This window comes from Periophthalmus magnuspinnatus, chromosome 9, assembly GCF_009829125.3.
Source record: "Periophthalmus magnuspinnatus isolate fPerMag1 chromosome 9, fPerMag1.2.pri, whole genome shotgun sequence".
Classification (NCBI taxonomy): Eukaryota; Metazoa; Chordata; class Actinopteri; order Gobiiformes; family Gobiidae; genus Periophthalmus; species Periophthalmus magnuspinnatus.
Genome location: NC_047134.1, coordinates 579,337 through 603,421, shown reverse-complemented (window position 1 = coordinate 603,421; position 24,085 = coordinate 579,337).

The following is a 24,085-nucleotide window of genomic DNA, read 5'->3' as shown; positions in this document are numbered from 1 at the left end:
TCAGTGGTGGATCAAGTACTTCATTTTGTTACTGAAGTGAAAGTGCAGTTCCCAGAGCAAAGAAATACTCAAGTATCACCTGAAAAAATGTACTTAAGTAAAAGTATTCAAGTACTTTTAGCTGCCCTGGTTTTCTTCTCTAATAAAAGGACTTCACACTCCTTACTGATGGGCCAATGTTTAATCTCGTTCACACTTTCACACCGTGAAAACTAAAGGACAGATAAACTCTGATACATACAATACATTTAAATAAATACAAAAACACAATGTTTTCCGTGTTCGCCATCATGACCAGCCGTAGTTAAATCTGACATCTTGTACTTTTCTGTATTTCTTTGCTCGTTCTTTTACACTTTTCGCCGCTATTACTACTTCTCTCTCTGTTTAACTTCCAGGACAAACATGTGCTCACGTGACTCACAACAGTCAATTTTCACAAATACGATATACAGAACAGAACATTTAAATTAAATTCTGAAAACAAATACACTGACATTACCGTCAGCTACAGTACTTATTTAAAAAGAGTAAAGAGTAAACGTGTTATGCAGCGATTTAGAGTATTTTTAGTCTCTAGTAAAGCCTCAAATGTTGTGATTTTGATAAAGATTTGTGTTAAATTTTGTTCCTAACAGTTTGTATATTTTATTTGATCAAAGTACAAATGTGTTAAAAATAACCTCCTTTTAAAATTAAAAACCTTTGATCCATCTGCACATATAATGCATAAATAATGTGTTACCTGATGATGCCAGAGATCACATTTGAATTTATTGATTTAAATGGGACATTTTCATGAACATATAAATGTAAATATGCCAGAATTATCCCAAAGGCGACTTTACATCTGTCCCTGGTGAGAGACAAACAACAAGAAACTACAAGTTCACACAATAAACATAAGAACAGACTGTCAATTATAATAAAACAAACATGGATAAACACAATCAGAACACACAACACTGACATGTACACAGAACACACAACACTGACATGTACACAGAACACACAACACTGACACACAGGAGCAGAACACACAACACTGACATGTACACAGAACACACAACACTGACATGTACACAGAACACACAACACTGACATGTACACAGAACGCACAACACCGACATGTACACAGAACACACAACACCGACATGTACACAGAACACACAACACTGACACACAGGAGCAGAACACACAACACTGACATGTACACAGAACACACAACACTGACACACAGGAGCAGAACACACAACACTGACATGTACACAGAACACACAACACTGACACACAGGAGCAGAACACACAACACTGACACACAGGAGCAGAACACACAACACTGACACACAGGAGCAGAACACACAACACTGACACACAGGAGCAGAACACACAACACTGACACACAGGAGCAGAACACACAACACTGACACACAGGAGCAGAACACACAACACTGACACACACACACACAGAACACACAACACTGACACACAGCAGCAGAACACACAACACTGACACACACACACACAGAACACACAACACTGACACACAGGAGCAGAACACACAACACTGACACACACACACACAGAACACACAACACTGACACACAGGAGCAGAACACACAACACTGACACACACACACACAGAACACACAACACCGACACACAGGAGCAGAACACACAACACTGACACACACACACACAGAACACACAACACTGACACACAGGAGCAGAACACACAACACTGACACACACACACACAGAACACACAACACTGACACACAGGAGCAGAACACACAACACTGACACACACACACACAGAACACACAACACTGACACACAGGAGCAGAACACACAACACCGACACACACACACACAGAACACACAACACTGACACACAGGAGCAGAACACACAACAACGACACACAGGAGCAGAACACACAACACTGACACACACACACACAGAACACACAACACTGACACACAGGAGCAGAACACACAACACCGACACACAGGAGCAGAACACACAACACCGACACACACACACACAGAACACACAACACTGACACACAGGAGCAGAACACACAACACTGACACACACACACACAGAACACACAACACTGACACACAGGAGCAGAACACACAACACCGACACACACACACACAGAACACACAACACTGACACACAGGAGCAGAACACACAACACCGACACACAGGAGCAGAACACACAACACTGACACACACACACACAGAACACACAACACTGACACACAGGAGCAGAACACACAACACCGACACACAGGAGCAGAACACACAACACCGACACACACACACACAGAACACACAACACTGACACACAGGAGCAGAACACACAACACTGACATGTACACAGAACACACAACACTGACACACAGGAGCAGAACACACAACACCGACACACAGGAGCAGAACACACAACACTGACACACACACACACACACACAGAACACACAACACCGACACACAGGAGCAGAACACACAACACCGACACACAGGAGCAGAACACACAACACCGACACACAGGAGCAGAACACACAACACTGACACACACACACAGAACACACAACACCGACACACAGGAGCAGAACACACAACACTGACACACACACACACACACACACACAGAACACACAACACTGACACACAGGAGCAGAACACACAACACTGACACACACACACACAGAACACACAACACTGACACACAGGAGCAGAACACACAACACTGACACACACACACACAGAACACACAACACTGACACACAGGAGCAGAACATTAATGATCACAGCTCTGGTTCCTCTTGAGCCGTCGTTTCAGATTCATTTTAAATGGACTGAATGTCGTAGAGTCTCTTATTGCAGCTGGGATGTTGTTCCAGATTTATGTACTGACTGATACACCTGCTGAGTAAAAGTACTGTGTGTATAAAGTATGACAGAGTACACAGAGTACACAGAGTACACATTGTTACTCTATGAACTGACCCGAGGCTGGAGTCCATTTAAGACCTGATTTACTCAACACTTTAAATGTAGTCAAATCTGCAAAACTGAAAATATTATATTTCTCAAGTGTGACACAATGATGAAAAGATAAATATTTCCTATCAAATATTTAAAATCTTTTTTCAAAAGTGATTCTGTTACTTGTCAAGGACCAGTTAGTCCTGCAGTTTTCAATGTGAGATCAAATCAGGCTGTGGACAAACATTTGAGCTGCATTTTCTGACAATGATGGTCTAATGTGCCTAAAATGATGAATATTAAAATGAATCATTTTTCACATGTTTTTAAACCATTTTACTGCTCATGTGAATGTATCTTCTGTTTGCATGACATTTGAATAATGTGATAAGTCCATAAATGAGATAATGATGAGATTTGTGGAGTGGATATAAACATAGACACTGACAGCATGATGGGTTTGCTCACATATGTTTTTGTTTCAGGACCCACTGCCTCACCAAAGAAGAAGAGCAGTTTCCAAAGGACGTTCTCCAGGTTGAAACGCTTCAACTGTTCCTGCTTTGACACCGAGGAATAAGCTAAGTGTTCTTTATTTCATTTTGACTTAGCAGGTGTTAAACAGAATTCACTGGAGTCTTTAAGAATAGATAAGGAATGAAACAAAAAGATGAGAGGGGGATCTGTAGAACATGTGTCCATCATTACTGACTGTAGAAGGTTTGCACTGGTACAATACAGGACACAGTCTGGAGGTGTCACTTGTTCAATCCCCTGGGATCAAAAGTTTAACCAAACGGCCATTTTGACGCTATAAAAACACCCCTAAGTTTGACCTGAAGTAACTGTGTATTTTGACGAGGATGTGACTTATATTTTTTGAAACATGGGACAGAATCATTTCTTTACGTCACACAGAATATTGAATGTCAGACCACAGTTGGCAGCTTTCACACTGAAGCGTGATCTTTGTGGTTGTCAGGGTTGCAAAGGTCCTTGATCGCCGCTTGCAGTTTTAATTTCTATTTAGTTTTTTAGTTTTTCCTTGCTGAGAAAGAGGGTCTAAGGATGGGTGGGTGGTTCCTTGATGCTTTGAGGGCCTTGAAGTTGAATCGCTCTATAAAAATATCAACATTTACCATTTTACTGTTGATTTAATTTTGTAACTTTCCTCTAGTTTAATCAACAATTTTGTGAAGCGCTTTTCAAAAATATATTGAATTGAACTCTTCCAAAATGAGGAGTTGATTGTGCAAAGAGGAACATAAATGAGTCAGAAGTTTGGTGAATGTGCTGTTTTGAAATCCTTTGGTACAAGTTTATCTGATCTAGTGCTGATATGATCTTCACGGGTTCTTACAGTAGAGACGCTGCTCCAGTACAAACTTGAAGTGAATATTGTTATTACCTTAAAGGTCCTACATTACACAAACTTGTCTCTTTTGAGTTTTAACCCATGATATAATGTTGTCACCTCCTCAAAAACAAACCTGGACTTGTGTTTTGTTTCATTCACACATGTTTCCATTTTTTACACACTATAAGTTGCCCTTTTTTTCATAGTTTGTCCGGGGATGCAACTGATACTCAGATGTGATTTATATATTTTTCTTCATTATTGTGCATTTTTTTGGCTGCTGCGACTTGTACTCGGGCACGACTTATACTCCAGAAAATACGGTGTGTGTCTGTCTACATCACCAAAGCTCCAAATGCTCTGTTCCACCTTGTGATGTCATGGAGCTTTTAAGGTCAGAGCTGCCTCGTATTTAGTCGAGTAGAAGTTGACAATTCCAAGTTTGAAATGATCCAAATGATTTTAGTGACGGTGTATTTGAAAACATGCTGGAGCACTTCCTGTATTACCACATGATGACATCACAATGTGGAACAGTGTTTTCAGGGTGAGAGAAGAACACTGTGTAAATGTGTGTGCAGGGTTTGTGCTTTAAACATGTGAATGAAACAAAACACAAAAGTCCAGGTCTGTTTGTGATGAGGAAACGACTTTATCACAGAGAAAACAGAGTAATATGGCCCTTTAAATCAAGTCTTTAAACACAACAGAGGCTGGAAAGACGTTACACAATATGAACAACTAAAATGATAATATCGTGGCCACATTTCGTGAGTACCTATAGTGGTGCACCCTGTGAGCAAAAATGACTAAACAAAAACTCCAACATCTTGTCATCTCCTTCTGCTCGTCTAAAGGAGCCTCAAAACGCCCAATGAGAATCTCTATCCATCCAAACAGAGGTCAGCGTTCCATTTGCATTATGGGAAAAACTATCCTTCTATTCAAATGTTCCACTAATGCAACACTATAACCATCAGCAGACCCTGTGTCCCGCCTGAGGACAAACAGCTTTATTCATTATATTGGTTTGATTAGAGCGACACAGTGGAAGTCCAATCGACCTTAGAAGAGGCATATTATGTCAAATGGACTTTTATGAACTTTGACCCATGTTAGAATAGTGTTCACTGTCCTTTGTGCACTTAGTTTAAATGATTCATGTGTGTTTGAGTAATCCTGCATCCAAGGCTGTGTGCTCCGAAAATCCCCGTTTTCACCTACCCCCTATGTCCTAATAATAATAATAATAATAATAATAATAATAATAATAATAATAATAATGATAATAATAATAATAAAACATAAAATAATAATAATAAAAATAATAATGATAATGGTAATAATAATAATAATAATAATAATAATAATAATAATAATAATAATAATAATAATAATAATAATAATAATAATAATAAGGTCTATTCCAGGGTACTGGAGAGGAGAATCCGACCGATAGTCGAACCTCAGATTCAGGAGGAGCAGTGTGGTGAGAGTGACTGATTATGTGGTGGAGGATTGTGTGAACAGGTGGGTTTGGAGTCTGGATTTGAAAAGTGGAAGAGAGTCAATGTTGCGGAGGTCAGGAGGTCAGGAGGTCAGGAGGGAGAGAGTTCCAGAGCTGATGAGACGGGCAGAGGGGACAGAGAGCTGGAGAGAGGAAGAGGAGGGAGAGGGAATGGAGATGTGGAGGAGGTCAGAGATGTGAGGTGGGGCCAGGTTATGGAGCTTTGAAGGTGGTGAGGAGGAGTTTGAAGTGGATTCTCTGTTTTATGGGAAGCCAGTGTAGTTCTTGGAGGATGGGGGTGATACTGCGGAGGTGAAAGTTGCAGAGCGGGTGATGTTATTGATGTGGGAGTGGACAGAAAGTGTGCTGTCGAGGATGACACCCAGACTCTTGACCTGAGGGGAAGGAAGGACAGTGGAATCATGGATGGAGATGGAGAAGCTGTTGGATTTGGAGATAGTAGAGGGGGCGCCTACTAGGAGGACTTCGGTTTTAGAACTGTTAAGTTGGAGGAAGTTGGAGGAGAACCAGGAATGAATTTCCTGTAAACAGAGGGTAAGAGAGGTTGGAGGGAGAGATGAGGAAGGTTTGGTGGAGATGTAGAATGGTTCAGATACAAGACTGTGGATGTTTGGATGAACACGTGGAAAACAAGGGAAAGTTGATTCTTGCAGATCATTTGAGTGCTATGGTTTTTAGATTTAGGGCAGGGGTCGGCAACTTCGCTTTGGGACAATTTTTTTCAGCGCCCACAGGTGGCGGGCCAGAGGGTAAAGGTATTGGCTTACATATATTTATAAATACATAAATATGAATTACATGCATTTAAACTCACATTAAAAATAAATATACGTTTAAATAATATAAATTACAAGAAACAGCCCCACCCCCTTCTCCCCTACGACAGATTTCACAGGTTACAAAGTCTTAGCAAAACATACACTAGCAAGAGAGCAATGTGGCTATCAAAAGGACAAAAAAGAAAAGTAGAGAGTGAAAATCAGGGTTTCAGAGAAGAATGGAAGGAAACATATGCTTTTATCTTACCTGGATTTGCGAAAACAACATTAGACGACACCATGAGACAAAACACAGACATTTCAGTCCTTTCCCCCAAAGTCAGAATCACGGCGTGTCAAAATTGATGCTCTTTGTGACAGCTACATCCAGAGGAGCAGAGTCTTGGTTCGAGGCCTTAACACACAAGAAAAAGTGTCCAGTGCGTCACTTAAGGCATCCTGGATTTTGGCTCGTCATGGAAAACCTTTTACCGATGCAGAAGGATGTGATGGTGTCAGTTTTGCTGTCGACAGATAAAACCACAGACGCACTTATAGCTTGTGTCAAACAGAGGCCACTCTCCGCGCTGTGCGCCGTATTGAAGTATTGTCCTCAGATATACATGGTGATATTATCCGCGCACTCCGTAAAGGTGACAGGTGACATTCTGTTTGCCTTGAGGAGCAGTTTAGGAAACACTCCTTATCCCTTGAGAAGATTAATTTCATTGTAACAGACGGCGCTCCATCTATGATTGGAAAGTGAAGAGGTTTGGTTAGCAGACATACAGGCGCTCCACTGTCTTATCCACCAAAGTGTGCTGTGCGCCAAGCTGAGTGGTGAGCTAAAGACCGTAATGGACAAAGTGATGCGCATCATTAATTACATCCAGGGGACATCGAGCACACAACACCGTCTTTTCAGGCAACTTGTGACTGAGTCAGAAGAAGCGAGCCACAGCGATTTGCTGCTGCACAATGATGTGCGCTGGTTAAGTAAGGGGAGAGCGTTAGAGCGCATGTGCGCGATTCTCAACGCGATCAAGGCCTTTCTTCAAACAAAAAATAGCGCACCTGCCACAGAACATCTTGCCCAACTTGAAGACAAAACCTTCATGGCCAATGTTGCTTTTTTGACGGATATATTTGGCCACCTTAGCTTAATCTTCAGCTACAAGGACGAGAGAAAACAATTGTGGACATGGTAGAAAAGCTGGAGGCTTTCATCAAAAAGTTAGACTTATTCGAGACAGACATGACATCCAAACGACTTCTGCATTTCCCAACATTAAAAAAGCCTGCGCCAAAAGAAGTGACAAAAGGAATGGTGGATTTTGTTAAACATGTGCTAGGGGAATTCATTTAGAGATTTGAGGACTATTCTTCCCCCAAAGAAATACTTGCGTTCGTGTGTGATCCATTTAGTGTCCAGGCAAACCCAGAGTTCTCTTTAATTGTGAAGGAAACATTGTCTTCATTAAACGAGGCAACGTTTGAGCTGCAGTTGACAGAGTTTCATACATCGTCCCAAATGCGCTCAGCTCTCCAAAATGCACAGTCCCTTTGCGCGTTCTGGCTCTCCTGTCCCGAAGATTATGGCGAGGTTAAGAAGCTGGCTTTTTATGTGCTGACAATGTTCCCGTCGACTTACACCTGCGAGTCTACATTTTCTTCTATGAATGCAATTAAAACTCATGAAAGAAACAGGCTGACAAACAGTAACTTGGAAAATGCCCTACGTCTGAAAGTCTTTAACACCCGACATTAAAAAGATTGTTAAAGAGGGGAAATTCCAGTATCTCACTGAGTAACTTTAACATGACTCAAATATTTGTGATTTATGTAAATACATTACTAATTATGGATGTTTATTTTCAGGGTCCCGTTGCCGACACAGAAAGCAACAGTTCGTTATGTTCTTAATGTTTATCTGCCTTTACAAATTCAGCCGTGCTTTAAACCTGTGTTTAATTAATTAAAAATCCTCGGGCTTTTGCTCCTTTTATTATGGTTTTGGTAAGAATTATGCCTTTGTTGAACATGGTAATATGGATGCTAAAGGCGCACAGTATCAGGTAGAGCTATGAAAAACTTTTCACTTTAAGTTTGTACCTCATTTATTCAGGTCTTTGTCTCATGATATTAATTGAAACTAATACTTTTGTGGTTAAAATGTGCGGATTTAAACAAGGATAAAATCTTTCTAAGACGGTTACTTGAACCAGGAAGCTGCGTAGTTATTGCTTATGGTCAAATCTCTCCATCAAAATTCTTTTCTCACGCTGTCTTCTTGTGACCATCGCTGCGATTTAGCTCTGCCTCGATGGTTAAACTACGACAGGCTTTTAGTCGTGCGTAATTCCGCACTAACGGCTTCCTTACTCCGCATTTGGTGCCGTAATGACCCGCACCTTTACGCACGACTTTGGGAGAGCTGTAGGACTTGGACGATGCCAAGTGCAGCAAGGATCGTGAAGTGGATTTATGTTGTGTCAAACATGAGCAAAGGTCCAGAACAATAAAACCTGACATGTGGACAAAAAGCAAGTCCCCACCCCGGTTAAAAGAAATCTTCAAACTGTGAGTATTTTGACAGTTTTGTGATTGATTTGAATAAAACAGTGAATTTTGAATAACTAAACACAGAAGTGCAAGAAGGCTATAGTGTAACTGGTGCACATTCCTTGAGCTGCGCGCCGTCTGCACACGTGCCTCACCAGATGTCCAAAAACAGCCACGATTTTGACTGGTGAAGGTGTATGTACACACCAGTTCATTGTTTGCTTTTAATGTTGTGTTACGTGCACATCATGGGCAGTGGACAGTAGCAGTGTCCACATAACGTGCTATTAAAGAATCAATGCCGGAAAAAAGTACAAAATCCTCTGGAGGGACAAAAAAAATGGGCCAACATTTTCCCGCGGGCCGGACGTTGCCGACAAACTGAGACAGAGACAAACTGAGACAGAGACAGACAGACAGAGACAAACTGAGACAGAGACAGACAGAGACAAACTGAGACAGACAGAGACAGACAGAGACAAACTGAGACAGAGACAAACTGAGACAGAGACAGACAGAGACAAACTGAGACAGAGACAGACAGACAGAGACAGACAGAGACAAACTGAGACAGACAGAGACAAACTGAGACAGACAGAGACAAACTGAGACAGAGACAAACTGAGACAGAGACAGAAACAGACAGAGACAAACTGAGACAGAGACAAACTGAGACAGAGACAAACTGAGATAGAGACAAACTGAGACAGAGACAAACTGAGACAGAGACAGACAGAGACAAACTGAGACAGAGAGAGACAGAAAAAGACAAACTGTGACAAACGGAGACAAAGACAAACAGAGACAGAGACAAACTGAGACACACCGAGACATACCGAGACATACCGAGACAACCCGAGTAGTACCGAGACGCACTAAGAGAAACCGAGACATTCCGAGACATACCGAGAGAAACCGAGACATATCGAGACATAACGAGACAAACTGAGACAAACCGAGACAAACTGAGACAAACTGAGTCTTACCGAGACATACCGAGAGAAAGTGAGACATACCGAGACTTATTGAGACATACCGAGAGAAACCAAGACAACTCGAGACATACAGCGGGAAACCGAGAGCAACCGAGACATAACGAGACAAACCAAAACATACAGAGACATACAGAGACATACTCAGACTTACCGAGACACACCAAGGCATAGCGAGAGAAACCGAGACACACCGAGACATACTGAGACATACTGAGACAAACAGAGACAAACCGATACATCCCTAGGCAAGCCGACACATACCAAGAGAAATGTAGACATAACGAGACAAACCGCGACATACTGAGACATACCGAGACAAAGGGACCAGCCGGCCTCCGCTGATGACCTGGTTTACAATCCGATCCCGGTCACCTAGTGTTAAGCCCCCCTCCCCAATTACAAAGCACAGGGCGCCATGGCAAAAGAACGTAACCCTGGTACTCCATTTTGAAGAAAGTGACCCTGGTACTCCATTTTGAAGAAAGTGACCCTGGTACTCCATTTTGAAGAAAGTGACCCTGGTACTCCATTTTGAAGCAAGTGACCCCGGTACTCCATTTTGAAGAAAGTGACCCCCCCCCCATTCATCGACTTGAATATAGATATAAAAACAGTGTCACATTGCTGTTCCCTGGCTTACAGCCATACCACTCTGAACACGCCCAATCTCGTCTGATCTCGGAAGCTAAGCAGAGTTGGCCCGTGGGCTGCTGGGTAGCGGGTAGTGCCACGTAGGCACTGGGAGCCACGCAGAGTTCGGCTCTCTGCCCCTCGCCTTTTACATTTTTACATTGTTCTAAATTATCATTTTGATTTAGCTTTTACCTTCATTTGTCCCCCTCCCAGTTCCCTTGACTGGGAGGCAGCCAGCCCCCCCACCCCCCCGGACGGACAACATGGCAACGACTCCCGCACCCACAACGACCAAGACCCCGGAACAACCTCCGACGAAAAAGTTCAGAAAATATGATAAAGATTTAACCGTATTCCTGGAGTGTGATGGGAAGGAGGTGCCGCCGATGGTCCTGCTGAAAGCGGCGAAGAGCATAGTAACGTAGTGGCGCTCCGGCAGATTAGCAAAGCAAAGTACGAGCTGACGGTGACGACGACGCAGGTGAAGGGGCGCCTACTGGATGGTTTCCGTGTTGGGGAGACCAAAGTGCATGGAAGGGACATCACCGCAGATGAGCTGGTCGTCTCGTTCATGGGGCTGCAGGCCTACATCGAGGATGAGGAGATTGTGGCCAAGCTCCTCTCCTGGGGAGTCTCCGCAGTCTCCGAGGTGCGGAGGAGAGTGTGGCCCGGGAGTGACGTGGCGGACGGCACCAGATTTGTGCGGGTAAGATTCACCGACACCGTGCAGTCTCTGCCTTATTCTTTGAGGTTTAACACCACTGCAGGCCCTGAATACTTCAGGGTGCTGCATGACAGACAGGTGAGGGTGTGTCACGTGTTTAGGGACTGTCTGGACTTTCTGTGCAGGAACTGCGGGGGACAGGGCCACTACGTGCGGGAGTGCACTGAGCCCAGGGCGCCTAAGTACAGAGAGTGTCGTATGTTCTCCCACTTGTGCGCGTGCCGGGAGGAGGAGGCAGTCGAGGTTCTCAGGGAGGCACTGAGGAAGGGAGAGGAGACCACCCCGGCACCCGCAGGGAGCGGGGAAGAGCCCCCGGTGGGGCCCCCGGCGGGTCCATCAGCGGAGACAGACATCCAGCTGGTGAGCAGGGGGGGCGCCAATGGTAGGGGCGCGTGAGAAAGCTGACTCACGCCGCATCCTTGATCAGGGGGAGGAGGCCGTGTGCGGGCCCACTCCTAATGCTTGGGCGGCAGCAGTCGAACCGGTGAGGAGGATGAGCACGAGACAGGCCCCGTGTTCTACCTCCGAGGTGGGGGAAGTGGCCCCGGCAGCGGGCCGCATTCCCAGACTAGAAAGTATCATGCGGGGAAGACAGTGGGGCGGGGAAGACAGTGGGGCGAGCTGCCAACAAGAGCGTGCTCCCTGTCACAGAGCAGCAGAGCTGAGCGGGGCAGAGCGGAGGCAGCTATGCCTGCATGCAGCCCCCGCGAGCCGGCTCTCTCACCTACCCCCAGCACTACCGCCTTTAATCAGACCGCTGACGACTCTGAGCTGATGGAATTCAGCACGCCTGAGGTTAAAAAACGCCTGTGGGACACAGATACGCAGAAGAGTAAACACAAAAAGTCAAAATGAACCTCAGGCAACTTCTCCCTCCTCATGTGCTATGGCACGCCTCTCCCTCCTCTCCGTCAACGTCAGTGTGGACTTCCGCAAGGCGTTCGACAGGGTCAAACACTCGTTCCTGTGGGACGTCTTGTGGAGGTTCAGGTTTGGCGACACATTCATTACATGGATTCAACTCCTCTACTAAAACACCCGGTCGAGAGAGAAGTGCAATGGTTCGCTGAGTGACACCTTCTCCTTAAGCAGATCGGTGAGGCAGGGCTGTCCCCTCTCCTCTCTGCTGTACAGCATCGTGGCGGAGCCGCTGGCCGCACTCATCAAGAAGAACCCCCATGCCCATGGCATCGTCTCTCCCTCCGGAAGTGACTTCGACGTTTGGGCGGGCGGGACCGTTTGGAAGAAGCTGACGGAGATGAACACCCGAGCCTGTTACAAAGTGCTGATCCCTGGAGTCTTCAGACGCCCCGCGGCAGAACACAAATGGTCACAGACATTCCCCTCGCACGACATCACATCCATCTGGGCCTACACATTCGAATGGTTCACACCACACATAGTCAGTAACTTTGAATTCAAATTGAAACACAGACTGATTTACACGTGCATACAGTTACACGCCATCAGCCCCACGGTGTACGGCAGAGACTGCCCAGTGTGCGGTGAATCCCCTGAGACTCTCATACATCTTTTTTGCGAATGTGGTGCCGCCCGCCGCTTCTGGGTCCGGGTCCAGGACCTCCTCGCCAGGAGGCTGGACTGGAGTCTCCCACCACCGGCAGCCCTGGGAGGGGGCGACCAGCAGCACTGGTCTCTCCTGTTCGGGGCCGGAAGGGGGTGTCCCGGGGCCGACCACCGCCCCAACGACGCGGCCATCGTCGCCGCAGCCGACCGTCAGCTCGGCGCCGGAACCTACCACAGCCCAGAAAACAAACACATAAGCCTGACTACATGACTGTCATGTTCTTTTGTACAAATTACTGTTACTACTGCACTTCTGCAATATGACCAGAAGAGGGAGCTGTTCTGACAAGTTTAAGTCTGGTTTGACAGTAAAGTTTTTATTTTTGCAATGTTTTTTAGATGTAAAAAGCTGCAGATGTTATTGATTTGATGTGTCTGTTAAAGTTCAAGTCTGAGTCCATTTTTACCTCTAGATTTATCTCCTGATTTGAAGGTTTTAGAGAGAGAGACTGGAGGTGACTGACACTTTCTCTATGTTTCTGACTTGAGTCTTGTCTGAGTTTATCTGGACAAAGTTGTTTTTCCTCCACACACTGATCTGTTGATGCAGTGAATCCACTGGTCCATATTCACCTGCTGCAGTGAGACATAGATCTGACTCGTCTGCAGAGTTGTGTGTGACACATTATTGTTGTGTATTAACTGGACTAACAGCAGCATGTAAAGACTGAACAACAGGGGCCCCAGGACTGAGACGACAGAGACGAGTCCAAGTGTCTGAGGTTTGAAACTCTCCAAAAAGAGTCCTGGGTCCATAGACCTTATATAGACCTTTATGGTCAAACACAGAGGTCAAACACAGAGGTCAAACACAGAGGTCAAATACAGAGGTCAAATACAGAGGTCAAATACAGAGGTCAAATACAGAGGTCAAACACAGAGGTCAAACACAGAGGTCAAATACAGAGGTCAAATACAGAGGTCAAACAGAGGTCGAACAGAGGTCAAATATAGAGGTCAAATACAGAGGTCAAAAATAGAGGTCAAATATAGAGGTCAAATACAGAGGTCAAATATAGAGGTCAAACACAGAGGTCAAACACAGAGGTCAAATACAGAGGTCAAACACAGAGGTCAAACACAGAGGTCAAATACAGAGGTCAAATACAGAGGTCAAACACAGAGGTCAAATATAGAGGTCAAATACAGAGGTCAAACACAGAGGTCAAATACAGAGGTCAAATAAAATTCCTTTTTAAATCACTATCACAATTTAAGCCTGTGATTCATTGTGATTAAAGAGTTTAATCACTGCCCAACTCCACCTTTAAATACCCCCTTTAATACCCCAGAGAAGTAAATACCTCCTCTTTAATACCCCACAGAAGTAAATACCTCCTCTTTAATACCCCATAGAAGTAAATACCTCCTCTTTAATACCCCATAGAAGTAAATACCTCCTCTTTAATACCCCACAGAAGTAAATACCTCCTCTTTAATACCCCATAGAAGTAAATACCTCCTCTTTAATACCCCACAGAGGTAAATACCTCCTCTTTAATACCCCAGAGAACTAAATACCTCCTCTTTAATACCCCAGAGAAGTAAATACCTCCTCTTTAATACCCCATAGAAGTAAATACCTCCTCTTTAATACCCCATAGAAGTAAATACCCCCAGGGTCCTATGGGAGGGCATCTGTGTTTGTTTGAGCTCTGAGCTGCTCTCTGTCGCCCTCTGTACAAAGTGTAAACGTGAGGACTGCAGACAGGAGCAATAAAACACACAGACACAGAAAACAGTGACACTGCGGACGCCATTACAGGGACTTTATGAACGGAACTTTACTTTAATCAAAAACACAGATTTAGAAACATCAGAGTTTTGTGAATCGTCCTTTTAGAGAAACACAACTGAGTTTCAAACAGGAGGGATTTTTATTTAGTTACTTGAGAGCAGGCGAGTTAGCATGCTAACAATGCACTTCCTGATTATAATTAGATATAGACAGAACTCAAGAGCGGCTCATAAGTCACATTTTATTAAAATATGTGGAAACAAGCAGATGCAGGACATTTAAATCATTACAAATAAAGTGAATCTTAACACTATATTTTATTCACATATATATTTTTTTGTTTTAACTGAAATGTCAGACTCATTTAAAGATGAAAGCAGAGCTGTGATTGGCTCAGAAGCTGTGCTCGGTGGTGACCTCAGCGCCGATGTCATCATAATCCTCCTCGTCCTCCTGCTGGCCCGTCTCCATGGAAACGACATGTGCACTTCCTGTGGGCGGAGTCAAGACAAACAATTAGCCCAAACTGGGGTTGTGTTCAGATGCCCTCCCACAGCCCCTCTCTGCTCCACACTGCCCCCCAGTGACCTGAAACCTGTGTCTGTGTAATACCTCTTTTATCCAGCAGGGGGAAAACATTTGAGCTTTTATTTAGAGCGATTCATGTTTGAGTTTGTCCTGCAACTGAGGCTTGAGTGCTCAGTAGAGTCTGTTTTCACCTACCCCCTATCCCCGCCCCCTGCTCTGTACTTACAAATTCAAAATGTATTAGCCTGTGTGTTAGCCTGTGCGTTAGCCTCTGCATTAGCCTCTGCATTAGCCTCTGCATTAGCCTCTGCATTAGCCTGTGTGTTAGCCTGTGCATTAGCCTGTGTGTTAGCCTCTGCGTTAGCCTGTGTGTTAGCCTGTGTGTTAGCCTCTGCATTAGCCTCTGCATTAGCCTGTGTGTTAGCCTGTGTGTTAGCCTCTGCATTAGCATGTGTGTTAACCTCTGCATTAGCCTCTGCATTAGCCTGTGTGTTAGCCTCTGCATTAGCCTCTGCATTAGCCTCTGCATTAGCCTGTGTGTTAGCCTCTGCATTAGCCTGTGTGTTAGCCTCTGCATTAGCCTCTGCATTAGCCTCTGCATTAGCCTTTGTGCTGTGAGTGAAACATTTTAAGGTCAGAATGACGAGCCTGACAGCAGCAGTCACAGACAGAGGGGTCGTGCTTTTTACACAGAAAGTGAATTAGAGCCAGAGTCAGTGGAGCTGAAACAGGCTCATGCTCACTTCCTGTCTGTCGCGCGGCGGCTCGCGGGTTAGTCCACTTGCACATACAGATAGATGCTGGTTTCTGACGGCTGCTCTAGTGTAAAATGGAGGTTAGAGCATCATAACAGTAACGATGAGTGAAATGTAAAATAAAGATGTAAATATGTTGTAGTGTCATGTGTCTTTAAGATGAGGCGCTGGGCCCAGTGTGTCTGTCTAACAAAGTTTAACATCCAGGGAGGAGAATTACATATATAAGTACAATATATTTCACTCAACCAGAACCAAAAGCTGAAGAGCAGGTGGGCGGGGCTTGAGTCAGCACGAGAATATTTCCAGATGTGCTATTGGCTGATAGTAGAGGATACGTCACACTCTGGGGGAGCTGTTCACTGTTTGTGCCTCAAAAGTGTCAGAGAAAAGTTGCCAAAAAACGTGCAAGAATCCCCATGGTGACAAATGTGTTTCTATTCCCTGATAAATGTAGATGATGTGAGCAGAACACAGGCTCCTCCCCTCAGTGGAGATCCAAAAACTGCACCAAAAAGGCTGTTGTCCCAGCGCTTGGAGGACCTGGAGGACCTGGTGTGGGTTCATTCTTTAGTTTAGGTCAGAACATCTCAGACTGTGGGGTTACCTGTGCGACGCTGCTCCCTGTAGATCAGCACCAGCAGCACAGTGCACACGGCGTACGGACTGGACACCAGCAGAGGGCGCACTAGCCACAGCATCCACACAGAGGGAGAGGAGGGAGGAGGAGAGGAGGGAGGAGGAGAGGAGGGAGGAGGAGGAGAGGAGGGAGGAGGAGAGGAGGGAGGACCTGCAGTGAGAGAAAACGTTCAGTGAGATTTCAGTATTTTTTTATAAAACTGGCCCTAAGTTCCTCGTCTTCTCTGTCAGTTTAAATAAACAAAAGTCAAATGATTTTTTCCCAGTATCTTCATAAAGTGGAGCCATTATTCAAGCTCAAAGACGTGATCGTGCTCAGATGAAACGACTTTAAACCATAAGATTAATGTGACAGTTTGAGGAGCCAAACTCAAACTAATAATGAGAAGGATCAACATTTGTGGAGCAGAAGTTTGGACATTTATTTAAAAATATTAAGTCTCCCATAGAGTTACATAGAGTTTTATAGAGTAGAGTTTATGTGTGTATTTTTGTGTGTGTTGGGGTGTGTATGTGTGTATGTATGTGAGTAGGGGTGTGTGTGTGTGTGTTTGTGATGTGAGACACTAGAAAAAAAACATCTGAGAAACATAAAAATGTGAGATCAGAGTTTTACCTGAACATTTCACCTCCAGACCCCAGAGAGAGGAAGAGGAGAATGGAACATAGACACATTCTCTCACTGCAGACGTCTTCACACAGTCAGACTCGACCTCCCACACTGGACTCTGTGGAAAATCCTCTGTCTTTTCTCCATAAACAGCAGAGCCACAGTCCAGGTCTCTGCACACAGCAGCTGTGTCCCCCAGGGACCAGCGTCCATAGGGCCACATCCGTCTCCACTCTCCTCTGTGTCTCACCTCCACAGTCCCAGCACAGCGACTGGCCCCTCCCACCAGCCTGAGCGGCTCTGAACAGACAAGAGACAGAGTGAGCCCCGCCCCTTTACCTGAGCAGTGAAGCCCCGCCCCTTAACCTGAGCAGTGAAGCCCCGCCCCTTTACCTGAGCAGTGAGGCCCCGCCCCTTTACCTGAGCAGTGAAGCCCCGCCCCTTAACCTGAGCAGTGAAGCCCCGCCCCTTTACCTGAGCAGTGAGGCCCCGCCCCTTTACCTGAGCAGTGAGGCCCCGCCCCTTTACCTGAGTAGTTAGTCCCCCCCTTACCTGAGCAGTGACGCCCCGCCCCTTTACCTGAGCAGTGAAGCCCCGCCCCTTCACCTGAGCAGTTAAGCCCCGCCCCTTTACCTGAGCAGTGAGGCCCCGCCCCTTTACCTGAGCAGGTGAGGTTGACAGCGGCTCCAGAGGAGCAGGTCTCTGAGCCGGAGCGGGGACAGTCCATCAGAGCAGACTCATGGCCCTCACACTGGAACTTCTGCTTCAGAGGAGAGAGCGCCCCCTGGAGGAGAGAAGGAGCCCCACAGCCCAGCTCCCTGCACAGCACCTCTGCCCCCTGCTGGTCCAAGGCCCCTTCACAGACCCAGGTCCAGGACTGGTCCCAGATCTGCACTGATCCTGAGCACAGACTGGGCCCCGAGACCAGACGCACCGAGTCTGTGGACACACATGTGTGACATCATCACTCTGAGCCAATAGGACGCACACATGTGTGACATCATCACTCTGAGCCAATAGGACGCACACATGTGTGACATCATCACTCTGAGCCAATAGGACACACACATGTGTGACATCATCACTCTGAGCCAATAGGACACACATGTGTGACATCATCACTCTGATGCAGTCCTCCTGTTCAGTCCTGGTTTAGTCCTGGTTTAGTCCTGGTTTAGTTCTGGTTTAGTTCTGGTTTAGTCCTGGTTTAGTTCTGGTTTAGTCCTGGTTTAGTTCTGGTTTAGTCCTGGTTTAGTTCTGGTTTAGTCCTGGTTTAGTCCTGGTTCGGTCCTGGTTCGGTCCTGGTTCGGTCCTGGTTCGGTCCTGGTTTAATCCTGGTTTAGTTCTGGTTTAGTTCTGGTTTAGTCCTGGTTTAGTTCTGGTTTAGTCCTGGTTTAGTTCTGGTTTAGTCCTGGTTTAGTTCTGGTTTAGTCCTGGTTTGGTCCTGGTTCGGTCCTGGTTCGGTCCTGGTTCGGTCCTGGTTCGGTCCTGGTTTAGTTCTGGTTTAGTTCTGGTTTAGTCCTGGTTTAGTCCTGGTTTAGTACTGGTTTAATCCTGGTTTAATCCTGGTTTAGTTCTGGTTTAGTCCTGGTTTAGTTCTGGTTTAGTTCTGGTTTAGTTCTGGTTTAGTCCTGGTTTAGTTCTGGTTTAGTCCTGGTTTAGTCCTGGTTTAGATCTGGTTTAGTCCTGGTTTAGTTCTGGTTTAGTCCTGGTTTAATCCTGGTTTAGTCCTGGTTTAGTCCTGGTTTAGTCCTGGTTTAGTCCTGGTTTAGTTCTGGTTTAGTTCTGGTTTAGTCCTGGTTTAGTCCTGTTTAGTCCTGGTTTAGTTCTGGTTTAGTCCTGGTTTAGTCCTGGTTTAGTCCTGGTTTAGTTCTGGTTTAGTTCTGGTTTAGTCCTGGTTTAGTTCTGGTTTAGTCCTGGTTTAGTCCTGGTTTAGTTCTGGTTTAGTCCTGGTTTAGTCCTGGTTTAGTTCTGGTTTAGTTCTGGTTTAGTTCTGGTTTAGTTCTGGTTTAGTCCTGGTTTAGTTCTGGTTTAGTCCTGGTTTAGTTCTGGTTTAGTTCTGGTTTAGTTCTGGTTTAGTCCTGGTTTAGTTCTGGTTTAGTCCTTGTTTAGTCCTGGTTTAGTCCTGGCTTAGTCCTGGTTTAGTTCTGGTTTAGTCCTGGTTCAGTTCTGGTTTAGTCCTGGTTTAGTCCTGGTTTAGTTCTGGTTTAGTCCTGGTTTAGTCCTGGTTTAGTCCTGGTTTAGTCCTGGTTTAGTTCTGGTTTAGTTCTGGTTTAGTCCTGGTTTAGTTCTGGTTTAGTCCTGGTTTAGTCCTGGTTTAGTTCTGGTTTAGTTCTGGTTTAGTCCTGGTTTAGTCCTGGTTTAGTTCTGGTTTAGTCCTGGTTTAGTTCTGGTTTAGTCCTGGTTTAGTTCTGGTTTAGTTCTGGTTTAGTCCTGGTTTAGTCCTGGTTTAGTCCTGGTTTAGTTCTGGTTTAGTCCTGGTTTAGTCCTGGTTTAGTCCTGGTTTAGTTCTGGTTTAGTCCTGGTTTAGTCCTGGTTTAGTTCTGGTTTAGTCCTGGTTTAGTCCTGGTTTAGTTCTGGTTTAGTTCTGGTTTAGTCCTGGTTTAGTTCTGGTTTAGTCCTGGTTTAGTTCTGGTTTAGTCCTGGTTTAGTTCTGGTTTAGTTCTGGTTTAGTCCTGGTTTAGTTCTGGTTTAGTCCTGGTTTAGTCCTGGTTTAGTCCTGGTTTAGTCCTGGTTTAGTTCTGGTTTAGTTCTGGTTTAGTCCTGGTTTAGTTCTGGTTTAGTCCTGGTTTAGTTCTGGTTTAGTTCTGGTTTAGTTCTGGTTTAGTTCTGGTTTAGTCCTGGTTTAGTCCTGGTTTAGTCCTGGTTTAGTTCTGGTTTAGTTCTGGTTTAGTCCTGGTTTAGTCCTGGTTTAGTTCTGGTTTAGTCCTGGTTTAGTCCTGGTTTAGTTCTGGTTTAGTTCTGGTTTAGTCCTGGTTTAGTTCTGGTTTAGTTCTGGTTTAGTCCTGGTTTAGTCCTGGTTTAGTCCTGGTTTAGTCCTGGTTTAGTTCTGGTTTAGTTCTGGTTTAGTCCTGGTTTAGTTCTGGTTTAGTTCTGGTTTAGTCCTGGTTTAGTCCTGGTTTAGTCCTGGTTTAGTTCTGGTTTAGTTCTGGTTTCGTCCTGGTTTAGTCCTGGTTTAGTCCTGGTTTAGTCCTGGTTTAGTCCTGGTTTAGTTCTGGTTTAGTCCTGGTTTAGTCCTGGTTTAGTTCTGGTTTAGTTCTGGTTTAGTCCTGGTTTAGTTCTGGTTTAGTTCTGGTTTAGTCCTGGTTTAGTCCTGGTTTAGTCCTGGTTTAGTTCTGGTTTAGTCCTGGTTTAGTTCTGGTTTAGTTCTGGTTTAGTCCTGGTTTAGTTCTGGTTTAGTTCTGGTTTAGTCCTGGTTTAGTCCTGGTTTAGTCCTGGTTTAGTTCTGGTTTAGTCCTGGTTTAGTCCTGGTTTAGTTCTGGTTTAGTCCTGGTTTAGTCCTGGTTTAGTCCTGGTTTAGTCCTGGTTTAGTTCTGGTTTAGTCCTGGTTTAGTTCTGGTTTAGTTCTGGTTTAGTCCTGGTTTAGTTCTGGTTTAGTCCTTGTTTAGTCCTGGTTTAGTCCTGGCTTAGTCCTGGTTTAGTTCTGGTTTAGTTCTGGTTTAGTCCTGGTTCAGTTCTGGTTTAGTCCTGGTTTAGTCCTGGTTTAGTCCTGGTTTAGTTCTGGTTTAGTCCTGGTTTAGTCCTGGTTTAGTCCTGGTTTAGTCCTGGTTTAGTTCTGGTTTAGTTCTGGTTTAGTCCTGGTTTAGTTCTGGTTTAGTCCTGGTTTAGTCCTGGTTTAGTTCTGGTTTAGTTCTGGTTTAGTCCTGGTTTAGTCCTGGTTTAGTTCTGGTTTAGTCCTGGTTTAGTTCTGGTTTAGTCCTGGTTTAGTTCTGGTTTAGTTCTGGTTTAGTTCTGGTTTAGTCCTGGTTTAGTTCTGGTTTAGTCCTGGTTTAGTTCTGGTTTAGTCCTGGTTTAGTTCTGGTTTAGTCCTGGTTTAGTCCTGGTTTAGTTCTGGTTTAGTCCTGGTTTAGTCCTGGTTTAGTTCTGGTTTAGTTCTGGTTTAGTCCTGGTTTAGTCCTGGTTTAGTCCTGGTTTAGTCCTGGTTTAGTTCTGGTTTAGTCCTGGTTTAGTTCTGGTTTAGTTCTGGTTTAGTCCTGGTTTAGTTCTGGTTTAGTCCTGGTTTAGTCCTGGTTTAGTTCTGGTTTAGTTCTGGTTTAGTCCTGGTTTAGTTCTGGTTTAGTCCTGGTTTAGTCCTGGTTTAGTCCTGGTTTAGTTCTGGTTTAGTTCTGGTTTAGTTCTGGTTTAGTCCTGGTTTAGTTCTGGTTTAGTCCTGGTTTAGTTCTGGTTTAGTCCTGGTTTAGTTCTGGTTTAGTCCTGGTTTAGTCCTGGTTTAGTCCTGGTTTAGTTCTGGTTTAGTCCTGGTTTAGTCCTGGTTTAGTTCTGGTTTAGTTCTGGTTTAGTTCTGGTTTAGTTCTGGTTTAGTTCTGGTTTAGTCCTGGTTTAGTCCTGGTTTAGTCCTGGTTTAGTTCTGGTTTAGTTCTGGTTTAGTCCTGGTTTAGTTCTGGTTTAGTTCTGGTTTAGTCCTGGTTTAGTCCTGGTTTAGTCCTGGTTTAGTCCTGGTTTAGTTCTGGTTTAGTCCTGGTTTAGTCCTGGTTTAGTCCTGGTTTAGTTCTGGTTTAGTCCTGGTTTAGTCCTGGTTTAGTTCTGGTTTAGTCCTGGTTTAGTCCTGGTTTAGTTCTGGTTTAGTTCTGGTTTAGTCCTGGTTTAGTCCTGGTTTAGTCCTGGTTTAGTCCTGGTTTAGTTCTGGTTTAGTTCTGGTTTAGTCCTGGTTTAGTTCTGGTTTAGTTCTGGTTTAGTCCTGGTTTAGTCCTGGTTTAGTCCTGGTTTAGTTCTGGTTTAGTCCTGGTTTAGTTCTGGTTTAGTCCTGGTTTAGTCCTGGTTTAGTTCTGGTTTAGTCCTGGTTTAGTCCTGGTTTAGTCCTGGTTTAGTTCTGGTTTAGTCCTGGTTTAGTTCTGGTTTAGTCCTGGTTTAGTTCTGGTTTAGTCCTGGTTTAGTCCTGGTTTAGTCCTGGTTTAGTCCTGGTTTAGTCCTGGTTTAGTTCTGGTTTAGTCCTGGTTTAGTCCTGGTTTAGTTCTGGTTTAGTCCTGGTTTAGTCCTGGTTTAGTTCTGGTTTAGTCCTGGTTTAGTTCTGGTTTAGTCCTGGTTCACTTGTTATTAAACACGTTGAATCTCTCTGTATTTTTTGTGTTTGTGCCTGTGTATGTGTTTTTTGTTTGTTTGTGTGTAAGTGTGTGTACGTGTTCGTATGTGTGTGTTGTCTGTGTGTGCACATGTGGGTGTGTGTGTGTGTATGTGTGTAGGGGTGTGTGTGTGTGTGTGTGTATATATATATATGAGTGTGTGGGTGTATTTGTGACTTTGTATATATGTGTGTGTGTGTGTGTGTGTATATGTGTGTTTGTTTATTTGTGTATATGTGTTTGTTGTGTGAGTGTGTTTGTGTAAGTGTATTTGTGTGCATCTGTAGGTGTATGTGTATAAATGTGTGTGTTTGTGTGTGTGTGTGTATATATGTGTGTCTGTGCACATGTGTGTATTTGTGTGTGTAATGAGTCAATAGAAAAAAAAAAAACATCTGAGAAACATAAAAATGTGAGATCAGAGTTTTACCTGAACATTTCACCTCCAGACCAGAGGAAGAGGAAGAGGAGGATGAACCAATGACACATTCTCTCACTGCAGACGTCTTCTTCTCCACACAGTCAGACTTGACCATCCACACTGGACTCTGTGGAAAATCCTCTCTCATTTCTCCATAAACAGCAGAGCCACAGTCCAGGTCTCTGCACACAGCAGCTGTGTCCCCCAGGGACCAGAGTCCAAACACCCGTCTCCACTCTCCTCTGTGTCTCACCTCCACAGTCCCAGCACAGCGACTGGCCCCTCCCACCAGCCTGAGACCTGAACAGACAAGAGACAGAGTGAGCCCCGCCCCTTTACCTGAGCAGTGAGGCCCCGCCCCTTTACCTGAGCAGTGAGGCCCCGCCCCTTTACCTGAGCAGTGAAGCCCCGCCCCTTTACCTGAGCAGTGAAGCCCCGCCCAGAGTCAAACAAAAATTCTGTTTTGTCAACTGGACAAAAGTTTTAGAGCAGGGGTGTCCAAAGTGTGGTCCCCGGGCCGAACTTGGCCCTCCAGCGGGTCTACTTTGGCCCAAAGGGGCTCTGAGATTTTATGAATAATCTGTTTTGATTCAGTTTGTAGTGAAAAGACTGTCAGGAGATGGAAGGAGGACAGTCCTGTCTATTTCCTCATTTTTAAAGTCAGAAAAAAACATAACTGAAGAAGTAATCTGACCAAAATGAAGAAGACGCTGGGATGAGACGCCAAATGTCACTCTAAAATGTTTGTCCCGTGACACAATAGAGTTTTTGGATCCCACCTGGACGACTGAGGGATTACACAGACACTGTGGCAGAGTGGTTATCCTGTGTCCTCCCTCTCACCAGGAGGTTGTGGGTTAGACTCCTGATCTGAGTGGAGTGTGCATGTTCTCTCTGTGTTACTGTGGCAGAGTGGTTATCCTGGTGTGTGTCTTTACCTGAGCTGTTGTCTTCTGCCATGAGCCCTGCACAC